Below are 12,844 nucleotides of genomic sequence, written 5' to 3' on the forward strand. Positions count from 1 at the left end.
AACACATTTCCAAGTATATTCCATGATTTACATCTCAATGCTTCTAAAATAAATGTCCATTTTTTTATTACAGCTGATGTGGTGACATAAAGCTGGGTCAGACCTGACACCTGTGCATCTGACACGAACCTAACCACGTTCATCAGCTTAACATTGCTATCAACATAACAAAATTATTAACACTTAACCCTTGTGCTATCTTAGACGACCCCACCTTTACATTGACGTGTTCTCCCTACCATGACAAAGGTGGATAAAGGTGGAAAGATTTCATGTAATCCATGGACACCAGTGAAGATCACAAATCATTGAGGAAAAAAGGTTCAGAGCACTGTCTAGTGGGTCTAGATGACCCAACTCCCAAAGTTAAAGTGCCTAGGATAGCACAAGGGTTAACTAAAATGCAATCAAAATTAACAGCATGAAATCAGACAAAAATTACCTAAAATAAAAAAAGTAATAAAAATGAAAAGTTTAACAGTGTCACATTCTAAAATTTCATTTTCACCTAATATTTTTAAGGCACTTTTTGGGAGGATTTTTTATGTAAGTTTTACTTTTGAATCAGTTAATTAATTTCATACTTGACATACTTGAAATATTTTTTGTGTCCTTTCTAAATTTTGGCGGCTTTTTCAATCTCTTTTTTTTTTTTTTTTTTTTTTGCAGCTTACATGGGAGGGCAGAAGAGGGGAAGGAAATTTTTTACAGGGTGGCAATTGAGAACAGGAGTGGGTAAGGGAAAATTGTATTATTGTTATTATTACTAATAACCCCCCCCCCCCATTTGCCTCCCTCTAGCTTCACCAACTTTATGAAATGATATGTCACTCCATGTAGAGTTTATCAAAGGAATGTTTATAACTGTGGTCTTTTGAAATGCTAACTTTTATTAGTTATGATTTATAAACCAACTTTTTTTACTGAAAGGCAGGGGAAAAAAAGTCAAAATAAAATCTTTACCAACCTCAGAAACTGTTAGGTTATTGTAATTTCTGGAACTTGATTTCAAATTTTATCAGACAGCAAAACCCATTTTTTTAAGGATTGTTTAACATTTGGACCTATTTTATGACATATGTTCCATCAGTGGTGGTACATTTTTTTGAATTGACCAATGCTGAGATGTCAGAACACGCATCCGCCCAACATGTAACTGCTTTACCCTGGAATTGTGGGATCAAATTGTTTACAGGTATTTCACATTCACAAGGAAAAAGATTTTTGCACACACACAAAAAAAGAAAATCTAAAAATTCAGAGTCCTCACACGTGTCCTTGACAAAGCCGGGAACAACCAGCCACTTAGGGAAGGGAAATTAGGTAGAATGACAACAATAGCAGGAGAAAACGCTAACTCATCAGAGGGTTTTCCCCAGTGTCATCCCACAAGGTCAAAATAAACCCTAAATTTGCCTCTGAAACTCTCTCAAGGTTGACAAAACCAAACAGCACTTGAGATTGATTTATGGATGGTCATGAAGCATCACTGCTACTCATTTGATCAGAATCCTAACTGGTTGGATTAAATCTGTTGAGAAAGAACATATAAATACCTTAAAGTTACTGTTAGAACAGTTAAATGATACATATTTTCACTGTATTTAATACTTCTTTTTACATTGTGCTCAGTCTGTATTTGTTGTGATTTTGTGCAGTGTTTTCCTGAGCTTGTTGTTTTATGTGTGGTATGGACTCTTTAGCACTTTTCAAGTGCCTCCCCACTGCAGACTATTGAATTATCATAACAGTAAAAGAAGCTCTGATCCTTTCATTACGTGATTTAAAATGCAGAAACATTGTTCCTCAATGTCAAACCTCCCGACCCCAACCGGCAGTAATAAAGGTGCAGCGGGAGCGAAGAAAAACTCATTGATAATGGCTGCTTTGGTAAAGAAGTTAAATGAGAAAACGGTCATGGTTCACTATGGCTCACATGTGAGGGGAGGGCTGGGCTATTGAGCATAATCTAACAAGCGCCAATATCTTCAGGATTGTTGTTTTTTTTCTTTTTTTTTTACGTTTTTAAAATGAGCTGTTTTAAAAAGCGTGGCTTTTAGGTTTTAAGCTTTTTTCTCTGTGACATAAAACATTTGGTTAAGATCAATAAAATATCAAAGTTTGTTTGAAGCAAAAAGCTGTAAACGATTTATAATTTTTTCCCAGTTTTTTCATGCCGTAAAAGTATCTGACACAACGTACTGATAACAACTGTCAAAACCACAAATAAATTCTACAACTGGCAAAAAAATGCCAAGAAAGAAATTCTTTTGATTCTGATGCTTTTTGTGTTCAATTTTAAAAAACTGAAATAGTTTTATAATTGCATAACCCCTGCTGAACTTGTAAGTCTGTGGTTTGTTTTCTGTTTCTTGTCTTTTATTTTGAAGGTGCTCATCGGTCCGTTTTCTTTAATCGAGTACGTATACTTTCAGACAATAGTGCTGCGTCTGTGCTAAAGTTTGGTACACATCTTAGAACTATCCTGTATGATATGAGCCCTTTAGTGAGTTGGCATCTCTTCTGAGAGCGTGCCAGGAACAGTTCAAGGCAGAAAAGAGGGGCAGACCTGAGCCATCGGAGAAAAGAAGGTTTCCTTGTTTTTACTCAGTTGCTACAGGTTACATGAAGAGGAATGTAATGAAGAGCCCTGCACTTATCTTTCTGATTAAATGCTCAAAACAGTTCCATAGAAGACATATTTGATTGAATGTTCTCTTACTAAAAAACACTTTTTAGTTTAACCGCTGACTGCGATGAAAAGTATGTTAACAAACCTTTGAGCCATAAGTCAGACTTGCAGTATTGTGGTTCTTTGCATCACCACGTATGATGCGTGTAATGAGTGTTATGTACAACAGTGTCATGTTGTATACCATGTGCTGCAGACATGTCAGCAGAGATGGTGGTGAATATACTTTACAGTTTTTTAATGTGTCTGAACATCTTGTTTCTGACTGCAATAACCTGATCACGTTAGCCACGATAATAGGGGGATTGGACCGCCAACCCTTCGATCATTGGACGACCTGCTCAACCGCCTGAGCCACTGCCATCCCCAAAGGAAGATGATAAAATTTGTTTTGAAACGAAAAAAAGCAGTGTCCCCCTGCACGACGCTGCATCCCTATGATGATCCCTATGATGTGTGCATCTGTAATCCATAGTTCGGTTTAAGAAAATGTATAAATTTAAAATCTATCAAAAATACCTTCTGGACTGAGAGACTCTGGTGGTTGTGAGGTAATTTTGAGAAGTGGTTGTGTTTGTTTTGTTTCTTGTTTTTCTCCTCTTCCTTTTTCTTTTCTTATTTAAGGTTCTAACAATTTGTAGGTAGATGTGATGTTTGTATTCAGGGTTGGGGAAATAAGCCTTGGCTTCAACCGACACCTTTTTCGGTTAATTTTGTTCAATGTTTATGTTTTTTATTTCAATGTTTATGTTGACATTGTTCAGTGTCAATGCTTATGTTGATGTTTTTTTTAAGTTTTGTTTGTTTAACATAACCGAAATAAATATCTCTAAAAAGAAAATTAGCTTTGGCACATTTTTGAGATTTTCGGAGTGCAGATAGTAGTGTTTACATTTCCTTTTTTTTCTAATGATGTATTCCGTTTACTTCTATTCTGCTTGTTCGTTTTCATATTTTTCTGCTTTGCATGTTTGGGAGATTCTCTCTTTTGTTTTGCTGAACTTTGACAACTTCTGGTGAATGTCGCATGAACACATTTTTAAATTACAACCAAGAATTTGGCACCTACGTAATGTTTTACCATGGTGACAAAGCGTGGAGCTCATTCAAAACAGTCTTAGCTATTTATTGAGGTTTGCAGAAAAAAAGTTCATAATTAATTTTTCTGTATTTATCAATTACTGGACTTCCTAATGTGACGTACTATTGGCCAATTTATTTTTAATTATCATTTACTGTTCTCTTTTATGTTCCAGCTAGTATGGAAGATGTAAGTTTGATTGAATGAATGTGCAGAAAAAACTGTCAATCTCAAAAGTGTTCAATGTTTCCTTTGAAATGCTTCGGTCACTGGATAAAGTTGACGGTAATTCAAGGATAAAGGAGACAGTTGACCCAGAAAAACTCACAATGACATCTGTAACAGAAAAATATCAGAAATGTGTTTGCTGGTCCACTTGGCTTGTGGTGTATTCTACCTTATCTAAATTTTCAGGAAAATTTGATTAAATTGGTTAAATTTAAAAAATAAAATGCTTAAATAGGATATTTGTCATTAAAATAATTAAGTATAAAGAAAGTAGAAATGCTGTGGGGGGGGGGGGGGGGGGGGGGGGGGTTGTTTATCCAAAAGGTCTTTCTTTTGTTTTTTTTTGTTTGGGATATTGAACTGATAAACCTCATTATCATAATGTCTGTTCCAGGAAAGTGAAAGTCGTGTGAATAACAGAATAAACAATGTCATTGTGCACGCAGAAGGGACCATGTATGAAGTGTGCAGGGGGTGGGGGTGGGGGGGCAGTAGCTGCCATTTTTTGCCCTTGAAGAGGTTCCTGATTTTGAACGGCACCAACTCCAGAGTCCTGCTCTCACATGAGGCCTTTTGTGTTCAAATGACAACAGGAAACGCTGTTAGTTAAAGTTGAATTAACTTGCAACCTTGCTTGCTTTTAAATAGATCTCCTGTAATCATCCATCACTGCGTACAAGATCTACAGTTTTATATTGGTGCATTCGCATGGAAACAGTCAGCTAGAAAGCTAAAAATAGATTGTACTCATAAAGAAAAAAGACATTTTTTTTTGTTGAAAAGGTCAAGAAGCTTTTTGTCTCTCTGATCAATACAGAAAACTGTTTTTACCTTTTAAATGTTTGTCTTATTTTGAAAAACTGACATGCAACTGGAATTTTTTTTATGCTGGACTTCAAACATTTTCTTCAGTTCTCAACAAGTGAATCAATAATATATATTCATTTAGTGCTTTTAATATATTTTTTGTATTTTTAGTATTAGATGGAGAGATAAACAACAAACTGACTCCAACTTTTAAAGGACTTACAGCATCCCTAAAGATATGAGCCTGCAACCTAGCTGGTTTCTTACTGGTTCTTTGTCCCAGTGCTGCTCATCAGCGAACTCTGTAAGTTGATGGACAAAGAGATCATTTTCAAATGACTGGAACCTGAGTTTCAGGGCCGGGCCGGCCCTGCGAGCGCCGGCCCTGTGACAGAACTGACAGGTGCAGATTTAATGTTAAGTTGAAGAGCTACAGAGTTTTGCCAGTAGTCTTGTTTACTGAGGTCTGTACCACACATAGACCACAAGAATCTGAGGTTGAGAAGGAACATCGTGTTTAACATTACACCCAGATCCATGGCAGTTGTGTTTCAGGGTGAAATTGTTCAGGCAGAAAACACTTTGGTTGTTGCTGCACCAATAGAGATTATTTGACATATGAGGCTACATTTCTTTCAGTTGAAAAGTGAGTTTTGTCACAGTTGGAAGCAATTTAGATCCTGAGAGATGTAGATGAGATGAATGTTTTGTGATATTGACTGATTGAAGAATGGAGGGCCATCCTACCGCAGTGTTTGAACAGGTCGGTGATCAGCCGTGGGAGAACAGCCGATTGTGACAGTCTGTAGTCCTGCACAACACTGAGGCTTCTTTGACGTAAATACACTGTAAAAGACTTACCTGTAGGGATCTCCTAAGCATTTATTTTTTTAAAGTTCAGGAAGTTTTCTTTATTTTCTAATCATTATGTGAAATGGGTTTGATATTTTTGAGTTTTGTAATTCTTTAATGTTCTATTTTATTATTTTAATGCTTGAAATAAACCGATAAATCTGATCAAAAGTAAACAAATCCAGTTTACATTTGGGTTATCGGGTTTAACCATGTGTGCTTACATAACTATGGCTTTCAGCTAGTTTGAAAGCTCTTTTTTTTTCCTTTATAATTTTTCTTCAATTGCTTTGTTTTTACATTTTTTGTGGTGTTTTCACAGTTCCAGTCATGTCTCAACAGTACTCTACAGTTTTTTTTTAATAGAATTACTTAAAGACTTTGCGGACAGAAGGCATGATTTGACGTCAAACTAATTGGAAACTAGACCATGAATCCTTGACTGAACTTGGTTGTGTTGCTCCAAAATCAAAGTCTCGTTTCTTCAGACACCCATCATTTGATTGACCACCTTCCAAAAGTACGGTGCCCCTAAATCAGGGCTCACCAACCTGTTTGAGTCTGAGGGCTATTTCATGTGCACTAAGTGGTACGAAGGGCGCCACAGGACCTGTTTGCTAAAAACATCTTACCCCCCCCCCACCCCCCACGCACACACAAACACAATTTGACGACAACCTTTTGTGTGCCCTATTTTTATTTGCTTATTTTACACAAAAAAATGCATGAATTTTCTAGACTCGTATTACAAGGGGGGTCAAACTTAGTTAACCCTTGTGCTATCTTAGATGACCCCACCCTTACATTGACGTGTTCTCCCTACCATGACAAAGGTGGATAAAGATGGAAAGATTTCATGTAATCCATGGACACCAGTGAAGATCACAAATCATTGAAGAAAAAAGGTTCAGAGCACTGTCTAGTGGGTCTAGATGACCCAAATCCCAACGATAACCCTTGTGCTATCTTAGGCACTTTAACATTGGGAGTTGGGCCATCTAGACCCTCTAGACAGTGTTCTGAACCTTTTTCTTCAATGATTTGTGAACCTCACTGGTGTCCATGGATTACATGAAATCTTTCCATCTTTATCCACCTTTGTCATGGTAGAGAGAACACATCAAAGTAAGGGTGGGGTCATCTAAGATAGCACAAGGGTTAAACATAAATATGAATAAAAACAGACAGAAATATTAATTCAGATTAATAAATAGATTCTTTCAAAATTATGCAAATATGAACAAACAAAGCCAGGAAATATTAATACTTAGAAATAATAAATGAAATTGTTCCATTTTCTTTGCTCTTTTGTCATTTTTTTAGAGCTGAACTCCTGACATAATTTTTAGCAATAAGTTTGTTTCTGCTTGGTGTGTGATGTTCTTTGAGAGTCTTTGGTCCCGTGTGTGTCTTTGGTCCTGTGTGTGCTGTCCTGTGTGTGTCTGTGTGTCTTTGATCCTGTGTGTGTCTTTGTGAAACATATCAGAGGGATTTGAATTTTTAAAAACCTGTTATTGTGAAAATAATATTTAGGTCTCATAAAACATCAAAAACTAAATTACAGAACTCATCACTGGGATTACTCCAAAAATATTTGGCATTTTCCTCATTTTGTGCAACACCAACAGTAAAAATCCTCCAAAATCATCAATACTTTTATAAACAAATGATCGATTGTTTATTTATGGTCTGAAAAAGTGCAGCTGTTTTCCAGCCTTCATTACTGACTGTCTTTATTTAGACGTTACTATCACCAACTAAACAACCGTAAAAATAAATGGATATGGAAAAAATACAGACAAGTATTAAAAATGTCCGCAATAATTAGTGAAGAATGACATTATTAGAATGAGCTGAGTAATTTAAGCCACCCGATGATCCAGGTGTTGCGCAATGGTCTCCGTGCGCTGTTTTACCTCGCAAATTGCGCCCACTACCCCTCCCCTTCTCCTCCTCACACACACACACGCGCCGCTTTCTCAAAGGCGGGAGCGCCGATTCGCAAGTTTCAGGTCGTTCCATACTCTGCCATATATTTCACGATAGCAGAACTAAAGTGTGTTTAAGGTTCAAGTCCCGGCTGGGGGACCTGAAACAGAAAATCAATGGGGGACCTTTCTGTGTGGAGTTTGCATGTTCTCTCCGTGCATGCGTGGGTTCTCTCCGGGATCTCCGGCTTCCTCCCACCGTCCAGAAACATGATTCATAGGTTAATTGGCAACTCTACATTGTCCATAGGTGTGAGTGTGAGAGTGAATGGATGCGTGATTGTGGACACTCTACCCTGTGACAGACTGGCGACCTGCCCAGGATGTCCCTTGCCTTCGCCCTTAAGTGGCCGGGATAGGCTCCGGCAGCCCTGTGACCCCGAAAGGGATAAAACGGAATAAAGCAGCGTGAAAAAATCACCAACGGGTTTGGAAAAGCCGGTCAGCTGCGTGACGGAGAGAACAGCGCATGCTCAGGAGTGCATTTACCTCTGAGTCATAGTGACTCGGCTGGCTGCACGTAAATATGTGGCAATAATATCAGCCTTTATTTTGTCGGGACACGACTGGAAACACAAATTGACGTGGTCGTGTTAACGGTTTCTAAGGACTGAGCAGAGATTTGCATTGAAACGCTCACAGCCTCCGTGTGAGCTGGAGACTGCGTGTCGTGTGAGCTGCGGGGCCGATGGCAGTCTGAAGGCTCCCACACGTAACAACGCATCCGCCCCTCATACACAAAACGTACGGTATTAAGTCCGATTGCTCTGCACAGACACGATTTGCTCCGTCCACAGGCGCAATGGGGACGAAGCGCTCCTCCCTGTAGCCGCGCTGGCCAGAGCTGTCGGAGTAGATAGGAAGGGGAGACAAGGAGCGCGCGGGAGCGCGGAGGCGTCGAGCCATTCTGCAGGCTGCAGCCAGGGCTTACTCGAGGCGTCCGCGGAGCAAGTGTTTGTTGTGGAAGGAAACTTCTGACCCACGCGCCGCGAGGAGGCGCGCGTATCGCGCTGAGGCGCGCGCTTTTCAGTCGTCGCTGCTTTATTTTACTAGCGTGTTTTTTAAACAGCCCTGTTACTCCCATCACGCTGCCGCGACACAAGCGGAAGGAGAGCTTTACCCGTTCACCCCTCCATGCACTGCTGCTCATTCTTAAACACGTACAACAGAATGGCGAGCCGGGCGTTGGCCCCGCCTTTAGCCCCTAAGACTCATGGGAAATGGGGGATCGGGGATGAAAATTTCCTCATCATAACTGAGGGATGTAATGTTGATTATATGGTTACTGTTTGTAATTTTATGTGTGATACCTAGATTGTCAATAAGTTAAAAAAAAATAAAAACCATAACTGAGGAACTTGTGAACAGAATAGAGCTGCATGCTGTTTGACAGATGCAGATAGACTCAAAGACATGAGCCTAAGGCAAAAATGACTCCACCCACTGTGTGCTAACAAATCACACTTACACTCTGAGTCAGGAAGTGATCCGTCAGGATGACAATGTTGCCTAATTCATGCGGCTTGTACCCCGACGCGGCTTGTGTATGTATAAAATTAGTTAAACACGTGAAAATGGGTGGGTGCGGCTAATAATCGGGTGCGCTTTGTAGTCCGGAATTTACGGTAATCTTATTGATATTGGAAATTTAGGTCTCTCTGGATCACTGACATCAATCTCAGACACCCGTGATTATTAGTTTGCCAAGTGAGTACAACAAGAGGAAGATGTCATGATCTCAGAGGCTGAGCAGACCCAGATGCTGGAACCCGGAAGGATCACACAAGACTGAAATGGCTTTAAAGATTTATTGTCCCAGTAGGTAAAAGATGATCGGTTGAGGACCCGAACGTGAGTACGGATGTTAAAGATGAATAATGGTGATGACGTGGAAGCAGAGCTTGGATGTTGGTTATCCAACGGCGTGGTAAATCTTGTGTAGCGGCTGGAAATAATGGCGTGGCTGGAGGCTCTTGATCTCAGGTGGTTTTCAGTCAGCTCGTCTAGAGATAAGACCCAGGTCTGCACTCGTGGATACTGTCCTGTGGATAAACTTGAAAACTTAACTAGAGCCCAGGTAATGCACCATAGAGGGGCAACGAACTGGCAATGAATGCTGGTGAAGGTTCTTCTTAAGAAGAGCTGGTAGGTGATGAGGTGAGTGCCAACAGCTGGATCCAATCTGTGACGCAGAGCAGAGAAGGGAGGGAGAGGAGAGGACTCTCGCAAACACCATGACAGATGAACTACTAAAGAAGGACGTTCTACATTATAAGCAGACCAACATTTTCAAGCAACATTGGGAAAGATGGGAAAATGATTCCTGCTGCTGAAAGGCACAAAATAGTTGACTGCCTTGGACAAGGTTTAATAATGGGATATTTCATGAAAACTTGAGAGTCATCATCATACTATTAAGAGATTTGTGGCTGATTCAGAGCACACACGGGTTCGTGCAAATGGAGACAGTATGAGGAAAGTTTCTGCCAGACAAATGTATCAGATTAACCCTAGAACACTTTTGCAATAAAAAGTTACACCATCACTTTGCCGGATAATTTTCACCCGATATTATAAACCCAACAAAAAGTATTTGTCATAAATAGATCAACACTTGATCTATTTATGGTATGTGTAACAAAATGAAAAGAAAAACATAGGAAGTTCCTAAAAACATCCTCAAAAATGACTGAAAAACTTGGAATTTGAGAACAAAAAATTATTTTAAAACAATATAATGATACTGGAAACTTAGTCTTTGGCCCACCCATTCCTGGAACATGTGTGACTTTCCTGGTGAAGGCATTTAAATAGTTCTGCTCGGGTGAAAATCACCCGCCTATAGTGCTCTTGGGTTAAGAGAGCAGGTGCTAAATACCGTTACAATGCAGCAAGTACGTCCATGAAGCTGTTGGTGTCTCTGGAGTCCCAACAACATCAGGGTGTGGGATCCTCCACAGGCGTGTAGTTATACTGAAACATCCCCCTAAACAACACTCAAAAGCAGAAACGGTTGCAGTGGGCCTGATCATACATGAAGACTCCTTTTCAAACAGTCTTGTTCGCTGATGAGTGTCGTGTAACCCTGGATGGTCCAGATGGATGGAGTAATGGGTGGTTGGCCACCAGGTCCCAACAAGGCTGCAACGTCAGCAAGAAGGTGGCAGAGTCACATTTGAGCATCCTCAAGCAAAATATCAATGAGGGAGGGAGGCAGTTCACATCCAAAGAGCAGCTCTGGGAGGCCATTCTGACATCCTGCAAAGAAATTTAAGCGAAAATTCACAAAGTCAATTGATGCAAGAATTGTGAAGCTGCCATGAGATAAGGGCTCCTACGTTACGATGTTTTTGATTGGAATAGCTTTTAAATTCGGTAAATTCACCAAATGACCGTTTTCAGTTCTTTAGAATCTATCAAGTGTTGGGAAACTGTGTTGTGCGTGATAATGTGGAAGAATGTATTTAAAGGTTTTCATTTTTGAAAAAAATACTGTTGTCTTTAGAAAATTTGTCAGTGAACTTTAATATTTACTCTGACTATACCAGTGACTTGAAATTTATACTGTCATTTGCATCGGGTATTAAGAATAATCATAGAAAAATATCATTAGCATTATAATGTGGAATGCACTGTATTTCACAGACATACTCAGCTCTGCTGCTCATCCCACAAAGGCACGCATACATGACAGCCATCGCTACTTAGCATTGTTACAAAGAAAATGTGAGAAGTGTTCCTTGAATGAGCTGCATAGCAGAAAAAGAGAACTGACTCAGCCTTCAATCTTTTTTCCAACACTTCTTCATACAAATTTTCAGTCTGAGGAAACGTCCAGGCAAAGATTATCTAGTTCCCCTTCAAACAATCCTTGACCCCACTCCCCCCTTCTACCATTTGGAGATAGATCTTAAAAGTTTAGTGTGTATTTTCAAAAAAATTAAAACGAAAACAGGAACTAAAACGGAATATTTTCGGCTTCAATTAATCTTCTTTCTTCACCAGATAATTGCCAGTCTTATCGCTATTTATATTTGATACATTTTTGCATTATGGGCACAAAGCTGACAGATTTCATTATCTGGACACCAGATGCTCAAGTGCAGGTTTATGCCAGAATCACCTTCGTTTCAAGGCTACCTCCGGCTGGTTGGTAATTAGTTGTCATAAAAGCATCCCTTACAAAACCACGGACATCGGACTGAAGAACAACCGAAGCACTAGAAAATGAAAAGCTTCTCTGAATGCATTTACTTGCAAAATTCAGTGACAAAATTAAACTCCATTAAAACTCATTTAGTTTCATTCCTTGGGCTCCTATTTCAGCTTTCAGGGGAGTGAGTTGCTTTAAAGGCTCCTCAGTAAATAGAACAGCACTGACTTCACTCACAGGCACTGATTCTGTGTGTACTTAAGGGACACCAAACTTTTGCTTTAGCAGAGACATTTTCTTATAGTTGTAATATATTTGTATTTTATTTTTTTGCAACAAATTTCATTCACGTTTGTATCTAATTTAAGCAGCAAAAGACAATAATTTTACCAGATGAAAAGTGCCAAATTTGTTTTAGTTACTTATTTTCTAATGTGTGCTACTCATTTACAGTACGCCTGTCCTCGTGTTTAAATCCTGTTATAACTCTGTGAAAAGAGAACGTTTAAGCACTAACTTAAGGCAGACGCTTGAGTGTGGTGTTTGTGTGCCACAAAACATCCATAACACTTTCTTAGGAAACATCAAGAGAAAAAGTTTGCCTTTTTCATGTCTGAAAACCAATAAAAACTCTACATCTTAAAAGTTAGATAAGTAAGACGTTGGGTTTAAGCAAATTGGGTTTGCAGTCCAATCCAATCCACTTTATTTAAAGAGCACATTTCCCAAATAAAGAGTTTCCAAAGTGCTGTACAGAGGCTGATATTTTTTAACAAATTAATAAACAAAATAAAAACAAGGAAAATACAAAAATAAAAAGAATAAGAATAAAATAAAAACACAGTAACAGGAACAATCAGTTGGAAACCTGTCTGAGTTGACGTTGAGGTTTTGACTTCATTTCAAAACCTCATCCATCCATCCATCCATCCATCCATCCATCCATCCATCCATCCATCCATCCATCCATCCATCCATCCATCATCAGTACCCGCTGAATCCCTTTCAGGGGTCATGGGGCTGCTGGGGCCAATCCAGTTCCT

Source organism: Oryzias latipes, chromosome 9 (assembly GCF_002234675.1).
Source record: "Oryzias latipes chromosome 9, ASM223467v1".
NCBI classification, from domain to species: Eukaryota; Metazoa; Chordata; class Actinopteri; order Beloniformes; family Adrianichthyidae; genus Oryzias; species Oryzias latipes.